This window comes from Podarcis pityusensis (genome assembly GCF_964106645.2).
Source record: "Podarcis pityusensis genome assembly, chromosome: 8".
Taxonomy (NCBI): Eukaryota; Metazoa; Chordata; class Lepidosauria; order Squamata; family Lacertidae; genus Podarcis; species Podarcis pityusensis.
Genome location: NC_138033.1, coordinates 2,674,336 through 2,691,907, shown reverse-complemented (window position 1 = coordinate 2,691,907; position 17,572 = coordinate 2,674,336). Strand labels below are relative to the sequence as shown.

The following is a 17,572-nucleotide window of genomic DNA, read 5'->3' as shown; positions in this document are numbered from 1 at the left end:
TGAAGCAAAGTTCTTAACCCGAGTTACTATTTCTGGGTTAGCGGAGTCTGTAGCCTGAAGCGTCTGTAACTTGAAGCGTATGTAACCCGAGGTACCACTGTACAGTGGACACTCGGGTTGCGAACGTGATCCGTGCACGTTCACAACCCACACCATTCACAACCTGCGCACACACGGGTTGCGGTTTGGCACATCTGCACATGTGCAAAGTGCGATTTAGCGCTTCTGCGCATGTGCGACCACCAAAACCCGGAAGTAACCCATTCTGGTACTTCCGGGTTTTGGCCGTCCGTAACGCGAAAAAACGCAACCTGAAGCAGCTGTAACCTGAGGTATGACTGTATATATATATGAATATATATATAATATTTTAGCATCAGTGTGCCTCTCCTCCTGCCCACAGAACAATGAATGCATCACACCCCTTGACAAGTGATGTACGAAAGCTGTCTCCACACGCGCCACCGACCGGTGACTTTCTCACACCTTCCCCCGCCTCCGTGAGTCCGCAGGGAACATGATCGCTTCCGGGAGCCGAAGAAGACCGCTGAGTCACCGGCGGTCATCGGGATGAGTCGGCACGGAAGCTGGAAACTGAGGGGGCAGCCTGCTTCAGAGCCAAGGTTCGAGGGAGCGCAGATGGAGTCAGACCGGTGGAAACAACAAGGAGGAAAGAAGAGAAGCTGGTTTATTTGTGGTGCCACCTAATACCCGTTCTTGCATTTGAATGAGCTTCTTTGTTTAATGTGGTAGCACATTGGAACTCCCTGCCTATTGATCTAAAACCATTCTTGCTTAGACAAGCCTACCCAGATGTTTCGAAAGCTGAGGTCATAATAATAATAATATAATAATTTATTTTTTTATACCCCGCCCATCTGGCTGGGCTTCCCCAGCCACTCTGGGCTGTTTCCAAAACAACTTTAAAATATGGTAATACATCAAACATTAAAAGCTTCCCTAAACTGGGCTGCCTTCAGATGTCTTCTAAAAGTCTGGTAGTTGCTGTTCTCTTTGACATCTGGTGGGAGGGCGTTCCACAGGGAGGGCGCCACCACCGAGAAGACCCTGTGCCTGGTTCCCTGTAACTTGGCTTCTTGTAGTGAGGGAACCGCCAGAAGGCCCTCGGCGCTAAACCTCAGTGTCCAGGTAGAACGATGGGGGTGGAGACACTCCTTCAGCTATACTGAGCCAAGGCTGTTTGGGGCTTTCAAGGTCAGCACCAACACTTTGAATTGTACCCAGAAACGTACTGGAAGTGAGTGTAGGTCTTTCAAGACCGGTGTTATGGGATCTCAGCGGCTGCTCCCAGTCCCCAGTCTAGCTGCCGCATTCTGGATTAATTGCAGTTTCCGGGTCACCTTCAAAGGTAGCCCCACATAGAGTGCATTGCAGTAGTCCAAGCGGGAGATAACTAGAGCATGCACCACTCTGGAGAGACAGGCTGCGGACAGGGAGGGTCTCATCCTGCGTACCAGATGGAGCTGGTAAACAGCTGCCCTGGCCACAGAACTGACCTGCGCCTCCATGGACAGCTGTGAGTCCAGAATGACTCCCAGGCTGCGCACCTGGTCCTTCAGGGGCACAGTTACCCCATTCAGGACCAGGAGGTCCTCCACATCCGCCCGCCCCCTGTCCCCCCAAAACAGTACTTCTGTCTTGTCAGGATTCTACCTCAATCTGTTAGCCGCCATCCATCCTCCAACGGCCTCCAGACACTCACACAGGTCATATTAATCTGTTCCAGTATCTTAACATGTATATGTTTTAAAGTAGGGTTGTGAATCTTTCTTGGTTTTACTGCTTTACATTCTTGTATACAACTTTGCGGGGGGGGGGTATGTTTGCAGTCAAGCGGTGTATAATTTTTTATGAAATAACTACAGAATTAAATAAAATCATGAAGTTGATCTCTTGCCCCCATCCATAGCATACATATGAAAAGCAAGTGGCTTCCCCCAAAGAGTCCTGGTAACTGTAGTTTGTTAAGGGTGCTGCTGGGAATTGTAGTTCTTTGAGGGGTAAACTACAGTCCCCATAATTCTTTAGGAGGGGGGTGTGCTTTAAATGCACAGCGGGTGCCATCCAGAAGGCGAATGCCAGGAGATTCAGGGCAGAGAAAAGGAAGTCCTTCACTCAGCACAGAGTTAAACTTTGGAACTCCCTGCCACAAGAAGTAGCAATGGCCACCAACTTTGTTGTTGTTGTTGCTGTTGTTCAGTCATTTAGTCGTGTCCACCTCTTCGTGACCCCCTGGACCAGAGCACGCCAGGCACTCCTGTCTTCCACTGCTTCCCACAGTTTGGTCAAACTCATGCTGGTAGCTTCGAGAACACTGTCCAACCATCTTGTCCTCTGTCGTCCCCTTCTCCTTGTGCCCTCCATCTTTCCCAACACCAGGGTCTTTTCCAGGGAGTCTTCCCTTCTCATGAGGTGGCCAAAGTAATGGAGCCTCAGCTTCAGGATCTGTCCTTCCAGTGAGCTTCAGGGCTGATTTCCTTCAGAATGGAGAGGTCTGATCTTCTTGCAGTCCATGGGACTCTCCAGAGTCTCCTCCAGCACCACAATTCAAAAGCATCAATTCTTCGGCGATCAGCCTTCTTTTTTTTCTTTTTTTAATATTTTATTAAGGATTTTCTTGTTTTACAGAAGTGTAGTGCCTCGTATTTTTTTTTCATGTAACATTTTTACAAATCCGTTTCATTTGTTGAGGCATTAGGGGGAGAAGAAAGAAAAAAGAAAAAAGAAAGGGGTGGTGGAGAGAGGGAAGATGGATGGGGGTGGGGTCGGGTGGCGGTGTTTCTATTATGTTTAATGTATGTAGAGTGTTATGTACTGAGTTGAATAGGATCCAAACTGTAGCAGTCTGATTGGTCCTAGAACAATAGGATCCAAAAGGCAGCAGTCTGATTGGTCCTAGAACAATAGGATTCAGAATGCAGCAGTCTGATTGGTCCTAGAACAATGCAGCAGTATGATTGGTTGGCAGGAACCACCCAATCCTGCTCCAGATAGAAGTGAATCCACAACCTGATTGGCTTACAGTAGAATTCCAGAATTAGCCAATCATGTGCAGCCCATTGTGTAAATAATGTATATAAAGCAGATACTGTGAGGGGACATTTATTCATTCCTCCTCACCACTATGAGCTGAATAAAGAGCATGAAATCACTTTGCGACTCTGAGTATATTTCACTGGCGACGAAGGTGGGATCCCGCTGAGCTGACTGCCACACACAGCACCGCAGCACCGCCAACTGCCGCACCGCTGCCTCGCACCGTGTATCCAGGCTTCAGCTCCGGGGCACAAGGAACTCAGAATGGCAGCCAACAGCAGCTTCTCGCCATTCAACCCAGCATCTGGAGACTGGGAAGCGTACGCCTCCCGTTTCACCTTCCTCCTAGAAGCCAAAGGGGTCACCGACGAAGAAGACGCCAAGAAGAGGGCGATATTCTTCAGCGTCTGCGGAGAGGAGACGTTTGAAATCGCCCGGGCTCTCCTTGCGCCTGAAGACGTCGCTACTGTTCCATACAAAACAATAATGGAACAGCTGAAGGGGCACTTTTCGCCGCAGCCCTCAGTGGTGGCTCGTCGAAATGCCTTCTACGCAAAGCGGCAAGCCCCTGGGGAAACCATAACTGGGTTTGTGACCTCTCTCCGCCAAGCCGCCCGGTTCTGCAACTTCTCAGAGCTGGAGAACATGCTTCGTGACCGCCTCGTCGGTGGCCTGAAGGATGAGAAGCTGCAACGACGCCTCTACGCTAAGAAGGACCTAACGTTCCAGGTCGCTCTGGAGGAGGCCCTGGCAACAGAAGCTGCCGAGAGGTCGACCCAAGAGGCACGGCCGAGCCTGCCATCCCAACCGAGGGTCCACCATGAAGACCTCACCGACGACTCAGGATCCGACAGGGAGGAGGTGCACCGAGTACAGCAGCGCACTCAAGCAGCGCACAGACCACAGCTGCCTCGACGAGAAGGAGGGAACTGCGCAAGCTGCGGGGAGAGTCACGAGAGGAGGACCTGCCGTTTCCGCAACGCAGAGTGCAGGCAGTGCAGAAAATCGGGACACATCGCCCGGGTGTGTCGGGCTCGGCCCACCCGACACCAGGCATCAGATGACCAATCCAAGAGCCCCAGGTCCCGGGGCCCAACGCACCAAGGCAACTCGACGGAGCTCACGGACTTCCAGGTATACCAGTTGCCCCACCCCAACGTAGAGAAAATTTATGTAGAGGTACAGATAGAGGGGGCCCCATGCCGCATGGAGCTTGACACGGGTTCAACTCTATCCATAATCTCGGCAAGGACCTTAAGGAAACTGTGTCCCACTGGGGGTCCCAAACTCAGGCCGGCCCCATTCACCCTCCGGGACTTCCAGAAACGTAAGGTCCCCACAATGGGGGTGGGGACCTTCAGGGTGCAATACCGAGGGCGGACGCGGCAACTGGACTTGCTTGTGGTCAAGGGCCCCTACATTAGCTTACTGGGATTGGCATGGTTTGGACCACTGGGGCTAGCTGTCACCGGGGTGAACCACACTAGCTTACAAGTGGACGTGGACGCCATATGCAAGGAATTTCCAGGGGTTTTCGATGGGAAATTGGGACAGTATACGGGCCCCCCCATTGCGCTACAGCTTGACCCCGCAGTACGACCGGTCAGGCTCAAGGCCCGCCGGGTCCCGTTCGCCTTGAAACCCCGTATAGACGAGGAATTGGACCGACTCGTAGAGCAAGGAGTGCTGGAGCCGGTGCCTAATGCTCCCTGGGAAACCCCAATCGTCACACCCGTCAAGCCTAATGGTTCGGTCCGCATCTGCGCAGACTACAAATGTACCATAAACAAGGCCCTCACGGCCCACGCATACCCAGTGCCAGTGGTCAGCCATGTCCTTGCCACCCTGGCTGGGTCGAAAATTTTTGGCAAGCTGGACTTGGCCCAAGCATATCAACAGCTGCCAGTAGATGAGGCCACAGCAGAGGCACAGACGATTGTGACGCACAGAGGAGCGTTCAGGGTAAAGCGGCTGCAATTCGGTGTCAGCGTGGCACCAGGCATATTCCAGAATATAATGGACTCTCTCCTTAAAGGGATTCCTGGCGTCACCCCCTTCTTCGATGATGTGTTGATTGCCGGCCCCACACCAGAGGAGTTTGAGGACCGCCTCCGCACCGTTCTGCACCGTTTCCAGACGGCGGGTCTCAAGGTGAAGCGGGAAAAATGTCTACTAGGAGTGCCTCAGGTGGACTTTCTGGGATTTATGGTGGACGCAGAAGGGGTCCACCCGACTGGGGACAAGGTACGGGCCATTTGTGATGCCCCAGCGCCCAAGAGCAAGACTGAACTTCAGGCCTTCTTGGGGCTATTGAACTTTTACCATTCCTTCCTTCCCCACAAGGCGGCGGTAGCGGAGCCCCTACACAGACTCCTGGACAAGCGGGCCCCTTGGGTGTGGGGCCAGCGCCAGGAGGCCGCATTCCAGGCAGTCAAGGACTTGCTTGTCTCAAACTCGGTCTTGGCACACTTCGACGAGAGGCTGCCGGTGGTGCTAGCATGCGACGCCTCACCCTATGGCATTGGAGCTGTCCTGGGGCACCAACTCCCGGATGGAAGAGAGGTACCGGTGGCGTACTTTTCCCAGACACTCAACACAACCGAGCGGAACTACTCGCAAATCGACAAGGAGGGTCTGGCAATCGTAAAGGGAGTAAAAAAATTCCATGATTTCTTGTACGGGCGGCCCTTCACCGTGGTGACTGACCACAAGCCGTTGCTTGGCTTGTTTGCCCCCGAAAAGCAGACCCCCCAAGTGCTGTCTCCTCGCGTCCTCAGGTGGTCAATTTTCCTTGCCAGCTACCAGTATGCACTGATTCACCGACCTGGGAAGGCGATGGGCCATGCGGATGCCCTCAGCAGGCTACCACTACCGGAAACAGGCCCTGACCCAGCACCTGCACAAGAGGTTATGAGCCTGGAGCTGCTTCCCGACCGCCCCATTCAGGCACAAGAAGTTGCACACCATTCCAAGAAAGATAGGGTCATCTCCCGGGTCCTGGACTGGGTGTGGAGGGGATGGCCCAGCAGCAGCCCCGGGCCAGAATTCGCCGGCTACACAACCCGCAAACATGAACTGTCGGCCCACAAGGGGTGCCTGTTATGGGGAAGCAGAGTCGTTGTTCCCCAGCCCCTCTGCAAAAGGGTCCTCACAGCCCTACACGAGACACATCCAGGGGTAGTAAGAATGAAGGCCCTTGCCAGGAGTTATGTGTGGTGGCCGGGGATCGATGGAGAGATAGAGGCCTGGGTCAAACACTGCCAGGCCTGCCAAGAATCCCGCCCAGATCCCCCAAGGGCCCCAGTCCAGTCCTGGGAGTCCGCCCGAGCACCATGGTCACGCCTGCATGTGGATTTCGCTGGCCCCTTTCAGGGGAAAACATTCTTCATAGTGGTGGACTCCTACACCAAATGGCTGGAAGTCGCACTGGTACCGTCCACTTCCACGTCCGCAGCCATCCGGGTACTACGCAGGCTGTTTGCAACCCACGGGCTCCCTGACACTCTCGTCTCAGACAACGGGACTGCATTTACGTCAGGAGAATTCCAAACCTTCACAGCGCAGAACGCCATCCGCCACATCCGTTCGGCGCCGTTCCACCCTGCCACCAATGGCCAAGCAGAACGCATGGTGCGGACCACCAAGGACACCCTTCGCCGCATGACGCAAGGGGACTGGGAGTACCGCCTTGCCACATTCCTTCTAGCACAGCACAGCACCCCCAGCTCAACGACTGGCCGGAGCCCCGCTGAACTACTAATGGGTCGGCGCCTTGCAATCAGATTGGACCGCCTTCACCCCGATAGAGCTCAGGATGAGATAGTGGTGGGGGAAGGCAGGAACCCCCGGACCTTCGAGGCCCAGGACCCAGTGTACGCAAAGAATTTTGGGGCAGGCCCAGCATGGGTACCCGCCACAATCACCAGGGTCACTGGCCCCGTGTCGTACGAGGTGCTAACGGATGGGGGGCAATGCTGGCGCCGCCACTGCGACCAGATACGGCGACGATTCCCGGGAGAAAACCAGGAGGAGGACAGGTCAGAGGAGTCCCAAGGGAACAGCGGGGCAGTGAGGCCCATAGAGCAGGAGGGGCCAGCAGGAGAGGCAGAATCAGTAAATACAGAGAGGACCCGTGAGGCCGAAAGGACACCGGAACCAGAACCACGACTGAGCGAGCCGGTTGCACCAGACCAAACAGCCGCATCACAGCCAGCATCCTTGGAACACGAGCCAGAACCCGGAGCCCGGACCAGGGAACACCCCAGGCCACAACGCACACGTAGGCCGCCGGCATACCTTGAGGACTATGAATGCGACCTCCCGGGCAGGACTGGAGCTTAGAGGGGAGGGGTGTTATGTACTGAGTTGAATAGGATCCAAACTGTAGCAGTCTGATTGGTCCTAGAACAATAGGATCCAAAAGGCAGCAGTCTGATTGGTCCTAGAACAATAGGATTCAGAATGCAGCAGTCTGATTGGTCCTAGAACAATGCAGCAGTATGATTGGTTGGCAGGAACCACCCAATCCTGCTCCAGATAGAAGTGAATCCACAACCTGATTGGCTTACAGTAGAATTCCAGAATTAGCCAATCATGTGCAGCCCATTGTGTAAATAATGTATATAAAGCAGATACTGTGAGGGGACATTTATTCATTCCTCCTCACCACTATGAGCTGAATAAAGAGCATGAAATCACTTTGCGACTCTGAGTATATTTCATAGAGTTTGGTGTCAGCGTTGCTTGTGTTGTTCACTTGTGTTCCTTTGGTGGTGAGAGAGGTTGGGGTTGGCCTAGGGTGTGATTGTTTGCTTGTGATTGGCTGTGGTGATCTTTGTTTTCGTGTGTGAGTGAGGTGGGTGGGTGTTTTGGATCAGGTTAGCCATATTGTTTTGTATGCTGTTGGTGGATTATTGTCATTGTCCTGTTGGGCTGTGTATGTGATAAAGGGGAGCCATACCGGGGTGAAGGCGTCTTCTTCTGTTTGTCCCCGTGTCAGTTTCAGTTTATTAGTTAATTTTTCTAGTAGGGCTGTTTCCCATACTATTTGGTACCATTGGTCCATGCTTACTCCTGACAGGTCTCTCCAGTGTCTGGTTATGGTGTTTCTGGCTGCTGAAAGTAGGTGGGTTATGAGTTCTTTGTGGTGTAAATGGGCATTGTTGTCTTGGAAGATGTTTAGTAGGCGATCAGCCTTCTTTATGGTCCAGCTCTCACTTCCATACATCACTACTGGGAAAACCATGGCTTTAACTATACGGACCTTTGTCGGCAAGGTGATGTCTCTGCTGATGGCTTTAAAAGAGGGTGGGACAAATTCATGGTGGGGAGGGCTGCTGATGGCTGCCAGCCATAATGGCTGTGCTCTGTCTGCTCTAGAGAGCCAGGGTGGTGTAGTGGTTAAGAGCGGTAGACTCGTAATCTGGTGAACGGGGTTCGATTCCCCGCTCCTCCACATGCAGCTGCTGGGTGACCTTGGGCCAGTCACACTTCTCTGAAGTCTCTCAGCCTCACTCACCTCACAGAATGTTTGTTGTGGGGGAGGAAGGGAAAGCAGAATGTTAGCCGCTTTGAGACTCCTTCGGGTAGTGATAAAGCGGGATATCAAATCCAAACTCTTCTTCCTCCTCCTCTTCTTCTTCTTCTTCTTCTTCTTCTTCTTCTTCTTCTTCTTCTTCCTCTTCACATTCAGAGGCAGCAATGTTCTGAATAGCAATTGCTGGAAACTGCAGGAGGAGAGAGGACTCTTGCGCTCAGATATTGCTTACAGGTGTTCCATAATGGGCGTCTGGTTGGCCACTGTGAGAACAAGTGTCTGGTCTTGATGTGCGATTGGCCTTTAACCAGCAGCCAGACTTCTCTTACATTCTTGGGAGTCATTTTGGACTCACAGCTGTCCATGGAGGCACAGGTCCATTCTGTGTCCAGGGCAGCTGTTTATCAGCTCCATCTGGTACGCAGGATGAGACCCTCTCTGCCCACGGACTGTCTCGCCAGAGTGGTGCATGCTCTAGTTATCTCCCACTTGGACTACTGCAATGCGCTCTACGTGGGGCTACCTTTGAAGGTGACCCGGAAACTACAACTAATCCAGAATGTGGCAGCTAGACTGGGGACTGGGAGCGGCCACCGAAATCCCATAACACCGGTCCTGAAAGACCTACATTGGCTCCCAGTACGTTTCCGGGCACAATTCAAAGTGTTGTTGCTGACCTTTCAAGCCCTAAACGGCCTCAGCCCAGGATACCTGAAGGAACGTCTCCACCCCCATCGTTCTGCCTGGACGAATTCCAGCACCAGAATTCAAAAATATATCACGTATAAATTGCTTTTTCTTTACAAATCTAGGTGAGTCCCAGCTGCACCCTTTTCCCTAGGGATGCGGTCGCGCTGCGGTCTAAACCACTGAGCCTTTTGGGCTTGCCAATCGGAAGGTCGGCGGTTTGAATCCCCATGATGGAGTGAGCTCCCGTTGCTCTGTCCCAGCTCCTGCTTACCTAGCAGTTCGAAAGCACACCAGCGCAAGTAGATATATAGGTACCGCTCTGGCGGGAATGTAAACGGCGTTTCCATGCACTCTGGTTTCTGTCATGGTGTACCGTTGTGCCAGAAGTGGTTTAGTCCTGCTGGCCACATGACCTGGAAAGCTGTCTGCGGACAAACGCCGGCTCCCTCGGCCTGAAAGCGAGATGAGTGCCACAACCCCAGAGTTGCCTTTGACTGGACGTAGTAATAATAATAATAATAATAATAATAATAATAATAATTCTGCCCGAACATCACAGCGACCAAGCCAACAGACACCGGCACACTTAGGGATCCGCAGAGTCTTCACAGCTTTTCGTAACAGACCTCAGCAACTCAGCATTTTGGCTAATCTACTTTATTTACATATAAACACACACGGAGCACTGCAACATGGCTCCCTCTCTCTCTAGCATCAGACAGCAAACAGAAAAAGAACAAAGGACAATAGTCCACGGAACACAGGAACACAAACATCCTGTCTCCGTCACTTCCCACGCGGTGGAGTCAAAACATACACCGTCATGTGATAGACAACAATCCCATGACTGCAATCGCGGAGCAGGAATTCTAACAGGTTTCTCCCTCTGGCAGTGGGGGAACTGTAAGGACCAACTTCCCTCCATCCCCAGAGCTGTCACGGCAAAGACAAGCGTCGTAAAGGCTGCCCAATGCTCTGCAAATTTTCAAGAGGCGATAAAAATCTACACCGGGAAAGACATGATGCGCATTGAATCGGGCCACGATTAAATATGAGTCCGGCTGCACCGTGGGGAAGAAATTGGCTCTTTCTCGGTTAGGCACCCCTTCCCTTTGTTGCCCGAAAGGTCACCTGGAAACAAGTCTATTACAAAGATTCTCATAAATGTTGTCTCTCTGGTTGCCCCAAACATCCTCACCCCATGCTAAGCTGCCTTGTATTTTATAGCAAAATGCAAGCTGATATTACTGCTAGCCAGACGCTGCTCCGATTGAGCCCTGAAGCTAAAGGTAAAGGGACCCCTGACCATTGGGTCCAGTCGTGGCCGACTCTGGGGTTGCGGCGCTCATCTCGCTTTATTGGCCAAGGGAGCCGGCGTACAGCTTCCGGGTCATGTGGCCAGGATGACTAAGCCGCTTCTGGCGAACCAGAGCAGCACACGGAAACGCCGTTTACCTTCCCGTCGGAGTGGTACCTATTTGTCTACTTGCACTTTGATATGCTTTTGAACTGCTAGGTTGGCAGGAGCAGGGACTGAGGAACGGGAGCTCACCCCGTTGCTCAGGCTCACCCTATTCATACACAAATATGCCCTTAACACAGGATTTGTGAGCAAGAGACAATAGGGAGTCTTTCCTATTTCCTTCCTCCTTGCAGAGAAACATTTGAGGTCAATTTGGGAGAGTCAAAACAGTTTCACAATTGTTTCCCTGTACACGTGGCTTATATATTTATGTATTTGTTTGCCTGGTACATTTATGAACATTTATTTTATATCTTAGACCTTATAATTCTCATAACATATATATATATATTTATTTATTCCCTCCCTCCTTTTCTTGGCTACGTCTGCAAATAAGGAAATTAATTAAAAAGCGAGGAAGGAAAATGTATCTGGGCATTAGTGAGCAAGGAGGCTCTTGATGCCCAGGCCTGCCTGAGCATATATTACAGAGATGAGCACTGATGCTCTTTCTGTGCCTTTTCCCAGACGCTGGCTCTTGAATCCTGGCGTTCAGTGTGACAAGAGAGGTGTGTGGGGGGGGACCTCTCAGATCCTGAGATGCAAACATTTCCCGCATCATCTCCTCTCATCACCCCCCAGGAAAGGAAGCGGGATCTCCCACGGAGCGGGTAGCAAGGGCGCCTCCCCTTGAGATTTTAACGCCCTTCGCAAATTAAAAAACGCTATGGAAACAATGTTTGCCATAATTAGGGCTGTCGGCTGATTAAGGAGGTTTTCCTTGATTAATCGCCTGCTCTTTAACTGATTAATTAATCTATTAAATGTAAATAAACTTGCTTATTACCGAAACCTCAATCAAGGTACTTTTTTTTTCTTTCCTGGAGATGATGAAGGAAGCCTGATAATTTATAATGTATAAGCTAAATTGCCCGTTATTGGAGGGGAAAGCCACTTTTAAGGTTTCGTTCCTTACAAAAAAGAAAAAAAAGGAACACCTTGCTTCGTAATGCGAACCCCGTTAAAATCGGCCCTAAACGATTAATCAACGCAAGCTCGAAAGGATTAATCTGCAGATTAAACCAATTACCCAAATCTGTGGTCCTTCTAATAGCAGCTATTAACGTGAGCCTTTAATTGAGGCAAGGGGCATTTGAAGTTGGCACTGATTGTACTCCATAAGAAATCCCTGCTTTATAGACGTTTGCAGGGCTTAACCTTCCTAGCGCCCTTCATATAATTTGGACAAAATGCCCGGCAGCGTAACCAAAGACGAGATAATAGCAGAAGAGCTTGCGCGATCGGGCCAATGGCCCATTTTGTCCGGCATCCTCTTCTAACTGTGGCCAAATACCCCCAAAACCTAGAAGTCTAGATAGACTGCGCCTAGAACTGGAGGTTCATCATCATCATCTATTATTTCTACCCCGCCCATCTGGCTAGCTTTCGCCAGCCACTCTGGGCGTCTCCCACCAGAATATTAAAAACACGATAAAACAAATGTGATATATCATTGTGCCACCAGATGGCGCCGTGGAGTCCCATTTTTCTCTACCTGTTTTCCCTGTTTCAATTTACAATGCGTTTAACTGAAACACTTTTTTTGATGTGTCTAGATCCAGTAATGGAGAGAGGATGTGCAGTGTTTAGAACCAAAGGCAGACTGTTCTGGAAGCTCGGCGTAGTCAGGATAACCGCACCATTAATTGGTAGTTGCTGCAACAATGAGCTCATATTTGTTTATCTCTTTCTTGCCGTTTGAATCCATTGGTTCAGGTCTCACCCTCTGGAGCAGCAGAAAGCAAGCTTGCTCCTTCTCCCGTGTGACAGCCCTTCAGATATTTGAAGACGACCATCATCTCCTCTCGGTCTCCTCTTTTCCAGGGCTAAAGATACCCAGCTCCTTCAACTGCTCCTCATAAGGTTGGTTTCCAGACCCTGGATAATCCTGTGCAGCTTCTGCCTTGTCCATCTCCATTTAAAACTGGGGTGCACAGAACTGGAATGATGTTCCAGGTGGTGTCTGCCCAATTGAACCATGACATAGAAAAACCTGCTTTGCTTGATGCTTCGCCTGCAATGCCCATCGAGTAAAACTAGACCTTTTTCTGAAGGCTGCACAATCTTAAGCTTGGTTCTGGGTGTCAACAGCCGTCGAGATTCTGCTCCTCCTCCTCATTCTCCCCACTTAAAATGATCTCATTTGCAATCTGTTATAAGAAAAAACTGCTCCTTTTCCCTTATGTGGGGACACAAGAGCCCTTATAGGGTCCTTATGTAGGTTCTCTATCGGTAGGAGGAAATAACAGAGGCCAACCAGAGAATATTGAGAAGCAAAGCAGCTAGTAAGCCTGATCTTTATTAAACTCTTGCAACAGGGTCTTCACTCACCACACACAGGCGGGAGGAAGAACCCTGAACAATGGTGTGCAAGCCCTTATATAGACTCTTGAAATTGCCCACCCTGTAGCTCAAGACCACCCCCAAAAACATCATTAATACATCACAGAAGGAGGCAGTCTACAGCAGAAATCCTGCCTGCCAGGATACCTGACAATGGTCACTGATTGCTTTACCTGGGCAGCCTGGCCATTCTTTTGTGATGGTAAATACTTAATTCCTGAGTCCAGGTCACAGGCTGACCCTGTTCATCCCCAAATGTTCCCTTAAGGCAGGATTTGTGAGCACAGAGACAATGGGGAGGCTTTTCCCATTTCCATCCAAACTGCAGAGGAATATTTGAGGTTACTGTTAGAGTCAAAATGGCTTTAGGACTGTTTTCCTCTACTGTTTCAGACACGTGGTTTATATATTTATGTATGTGTTTGCCTGGTACATTTATGAACCTTTATTTTATATCTTAGACCTTATAATTCTCATAATAACACAATCAATTCTGGGGCAGATCATTTTCACACACACCCTTGCCCCAAGACGCTTCCAGCACATGCCAGCACCGGATCCGTCCCGGGGGAGGGGGGGAGTGTGTACGGGCTCCTTGGAGGCACGTTGCAGGATGACGCCCCCGAGGAAGACGCTTTGTGCCCAGCTCAGGCCGACAGCCTGCAATTAGAGAGATAACAAGGGAGCAATTATTGTTTGAGCACAAATACCTCTCGCTTAATAGACAATGGCGTCTTCTTTTTCTCCCCTTAAAAATATCTGCCGGGGAATGTAGGTTGGGACGTGGGAGGGAGAGAGAGAGAGAGGGGGAAAAAAACCAATAGAAGTGGATGCCACTTTGGGGTGCGGGAAGACGCCCACCCCCAATCACACTCTGTGGGATCATGAAATCACAGAATTGAAGAGTTAAAAGGGGCACCTGTGGGTCATCAATTCCAACCCACTCCTGCAACTCAGGAATCACAACTAAGCCCTACAGGATGGCAGAAAGTGAGGAGGAATTAAAGAACCTTTTAATGAGGGTGAACGAGGAGAGCGCAAAATATGGTCTGAAGCTCAACATCAAAAAAACAAAGATCCTGGTCACTGGTCCCATCACCTCCTGGCAAATAGAAGGGGAAGAAATGGAGGCAGTGAGAGATTTTACTTTCTTGGGCTCCATGATCACTGCAGATGGTGACAGCATTCACGAAATTAAAAGACGCCTGCTTCTTGAGAGAAAAGCAATGACAAATCTAGACAGCATCTTAAAAAGCAGAGACATCACCTTACCAACAAAGGCCTGTATAGTCAAAGCTATGGTTTTCCCAGTAGTGATGTATGGAAGTGAGAGCTGGACCATAAAGAAGGCTGATCGCCGAAGAATTGATGCTTTTGAATTATGGTGCTGGAGGAGACTCTTGAGAGTCCCATGGACTGCAAGAAGATCAAACCTCTCCATTCTGAAGGAAATCAGCCCTGAGTGCTCCCTGGAAGAACAGATCCTGAAGCTGAGGCTCCAAGACTTTGGCCACCTCATGAGAAGAGAAGACTCCCTGGAAAAGACCCTGATGTTGGGAAAGATGGAGGGCACAAGGAGAAGGGGACAACGGAGGACGAGATGGTGGGACAGTGTTCTCGAAGCTACCAGCATGAGTTTGACCAAACTGTGGAAGGCAGTGGAAGACAGAAGTGCCTGGCGTGCTCTGGTCCAGGGGGGCACGAAGAGGCGGACACAACTAAACAAGAACAACAACAGGATCTGCCCTGTTGATACAGGATGGGAGCAGCAAGCTTCGGGAGTTAGAAATTTCACACTGCAAAAAAACCCTGGATTTGGGTGGGTGTGTGTTTGTACGCATCTGTCCGTATGACTCTCCAGGTTTGATTCTGGTCCAGCAGAAACGTCGCCAGGATTCTGGCTCCCAGCCAGCTTGGACCCCGGGTGTGTTAAAAGCCTTTCTAGATAGACAGGCCCCTTTTATTTTTATTTTTTTAAAAAGGAATGACTTCAATGTGTTTTTCCAGAAGAAAAGAAAATGACATTCACAATAAACGCAGCAAGCAGAGTTTAAAACGACAGTTTGATGTCAAAGAGTTTCAAGCCGTAGAAATGTTTTTCAGTGCCTGGCAGATAAGCAATAATAACCCCCACCTCATGTGTTTTGGCCAAAAGACAGGGGCGCAGATTATTTTATTACAGTGGTACCTCTGGTTGTGAACAGGATCCTTCCTGTAGGCCCGTTCACAACATGAGAAGAGCGCAACCCGCAGCAGCGCGTCTGCGCATGCACGGGTTGCGATTTGCCACTTCTGCACATGCGCGTGACGTCATTTTGCGCGTCTGGGCATGTGCAAGCAGTGAAACCCGGAAGTAACCCTTTCCGGTACTTCTGGGTCGCCGCGGGACGTAACCTGAAGGAACGTAACATGAAGCAGACATTACATGAGGTATGACTGTACTTATTCGCTGCGTTTCCATCCCACCTTTTTCTCTGAGGAGCTCAAGGTGATGAACATCGTTCTCCCTGATCCTCGTTTAATCCCCGCACCAATCCTGCAAGGTAGAGGGCAGGTCTGGTGTCCAAGCTCACCCAGTGAGCTTCATGGCCAAGTGCTGGGATTTGAACCTTGATGGCGCTGTGGGTTAAACCACAGACCATCCCTCCATACATCATACATACATCACAGAAGGAGGCTGCCTACAGCAGAAATCCTGCTTTGCCAGGATACCTGATAATGGCCACTGATTGCATTACCTGGGCAGCCTGGCCATTCTTTTGTGATGGTAAGTACTCAGTTCCTGAATCCAGGTCACAGGCTCACCCTATTCATATACAGATACACCCTTAAGACAGGATTTGCAAGAAAAAAGGCAATGGGGAGGTTTCCCCATTTGCCTCCCTTACTGCAGAGGAAACAGTTACAGATAGGTAGCCGTGTTGGTCTGCCATAGTCAAAATAAAAAAAATCCTTCCAGTAGCACCTTTAAGACCAACTAAGTTAGTTCTTGGTATGAGCTTTCGTGTGCAAGCACACTTCTTCAGATACACTGAAACAGAAGTTGCCAGATCCTTCTATATAGTGAGAAGGTGGGGAGGGGTATTACTCAGAAGGGTGGTGGGAATGGGTGATTGGCAGATAGCTGAGATGAGCCTGCTGACGACTCTTAACGACTGTAATAGGTCTTACAGGAAAAGGCAAGGGGTGAGAAGGTGAGAAATGGCTTAGTCATGTATAATGGGATAAGAATCCAATGTCTTTGTTCAAACCAGGTCTCTCCATGGTTTTAAGTTTGGTAATGAGTTGCAATTCAGCAGCTTCTAATTCAGAAATAGACTGGAAAGAGAAGCTGCTGAATTGCAACTCATTACCAAACTTAAAACCATGGAGAGACCTGGTTTGAACAAAGACATTGGATTCTTATCCCATTATACATGACTAAGCCATTTCTCACCTTCTCACCCCTTGCCTTTTCCTGTAAGACCTATTACAGTCGTTAAGAGTCGTCAGCAGGCTCATCTCAGCTATCTGCCAATCACCCATTCCCACCACCCTTCTGAGTAATACCCCTCCCCACCTTCTCACTATATAGAAGGATCTGGCAACTTCTGTTTCAGTGTATCTGAAGAAGTGTGCTTGCACACGAAAGCTCATACCAAGAACTAACTTAGTTGGTCTTAAAGGTGCTACTGGAAGGATTTTTTTTATGCAGAGAAACAATTTGGGAGAGTCAAAACAGTTTCAGAACTGTTTTCCTGTGAAGGGTAAAGGGACCCCTGACCATTAGGTCCAGTTGTGACTGACTCTGGGGTTGCGGCGCTCATCTCGCTTTACTGGCCGAGGGAGCCGGCGTACAGCTTCCAGGTCATGTGGCCATCATGACTAAGCCGCTTCTGGCAAACCAGAGCAGCGCACAGAAACGCCGTTTACCTTCCCGCCAGAGCGGTACCTATTTATCTACTTGCACTTTGACATGCTTTCGAACTGCTAGGTTGGCAGGAGCAGGGACCGAGCAACGGGAGCTCACCCCGTCCTGCAGATTCAAACCGCCGACCTTCTGATCGGCAAGCTCTAGGCTCTGTGGTTTAACCCACAGCGCCACCCACGTCCCTACTTGGTGCTAAAAGGGGACAACCAGATGTTTCCAGCCCAATGCTGAAGTCCCCAAGCTGTAGCTCAAAGCCAGAGCATCCACTTTGCAAAAAGGAGGTTCTGCGTTTGACCACTGACATCTTTGAGCAGAGCTGAGAGAAATTCCGTGTCTGAAACCTGGCTCAGGTACCGAAACAGGACCACAATACGTCCAGAACCGCCTCTCCCTATATGAACCGCCCCATACCCTGTGATCATCATCAGACGCCCTTCTTCACATGCCACCCCATGAGAGGTCCGGAAAGCGACAACACGAGAACGGGGCCTTTTCTGTGGTGGCTCCCCGTTTG

General features: G+C 50.3%; 1 long non-coding RNA gene across 1 annotated transcript; it reads right to left on the bottom strand.

Annotated features, from left to right (window-relative positions):
- Positions 1 to 13,071: 13,071 nt before the first annotated feature.
- Positions 13,072 to 15,913, bottom strand: LOC308482626. Its single transcript, XR_013989362.1, has 2 exons — positions 15,615 to 15,913; positions 13,072 to 13,808 (listed from the first exon to the last, which is right to left on the bottom strand). It is a non-coding gene; the product is annotated as an uncharacterized lncRNA (long non-coding RNA).
- Positions 15,914 to 17,572: the final 1,659 nt, after the last annotated feature.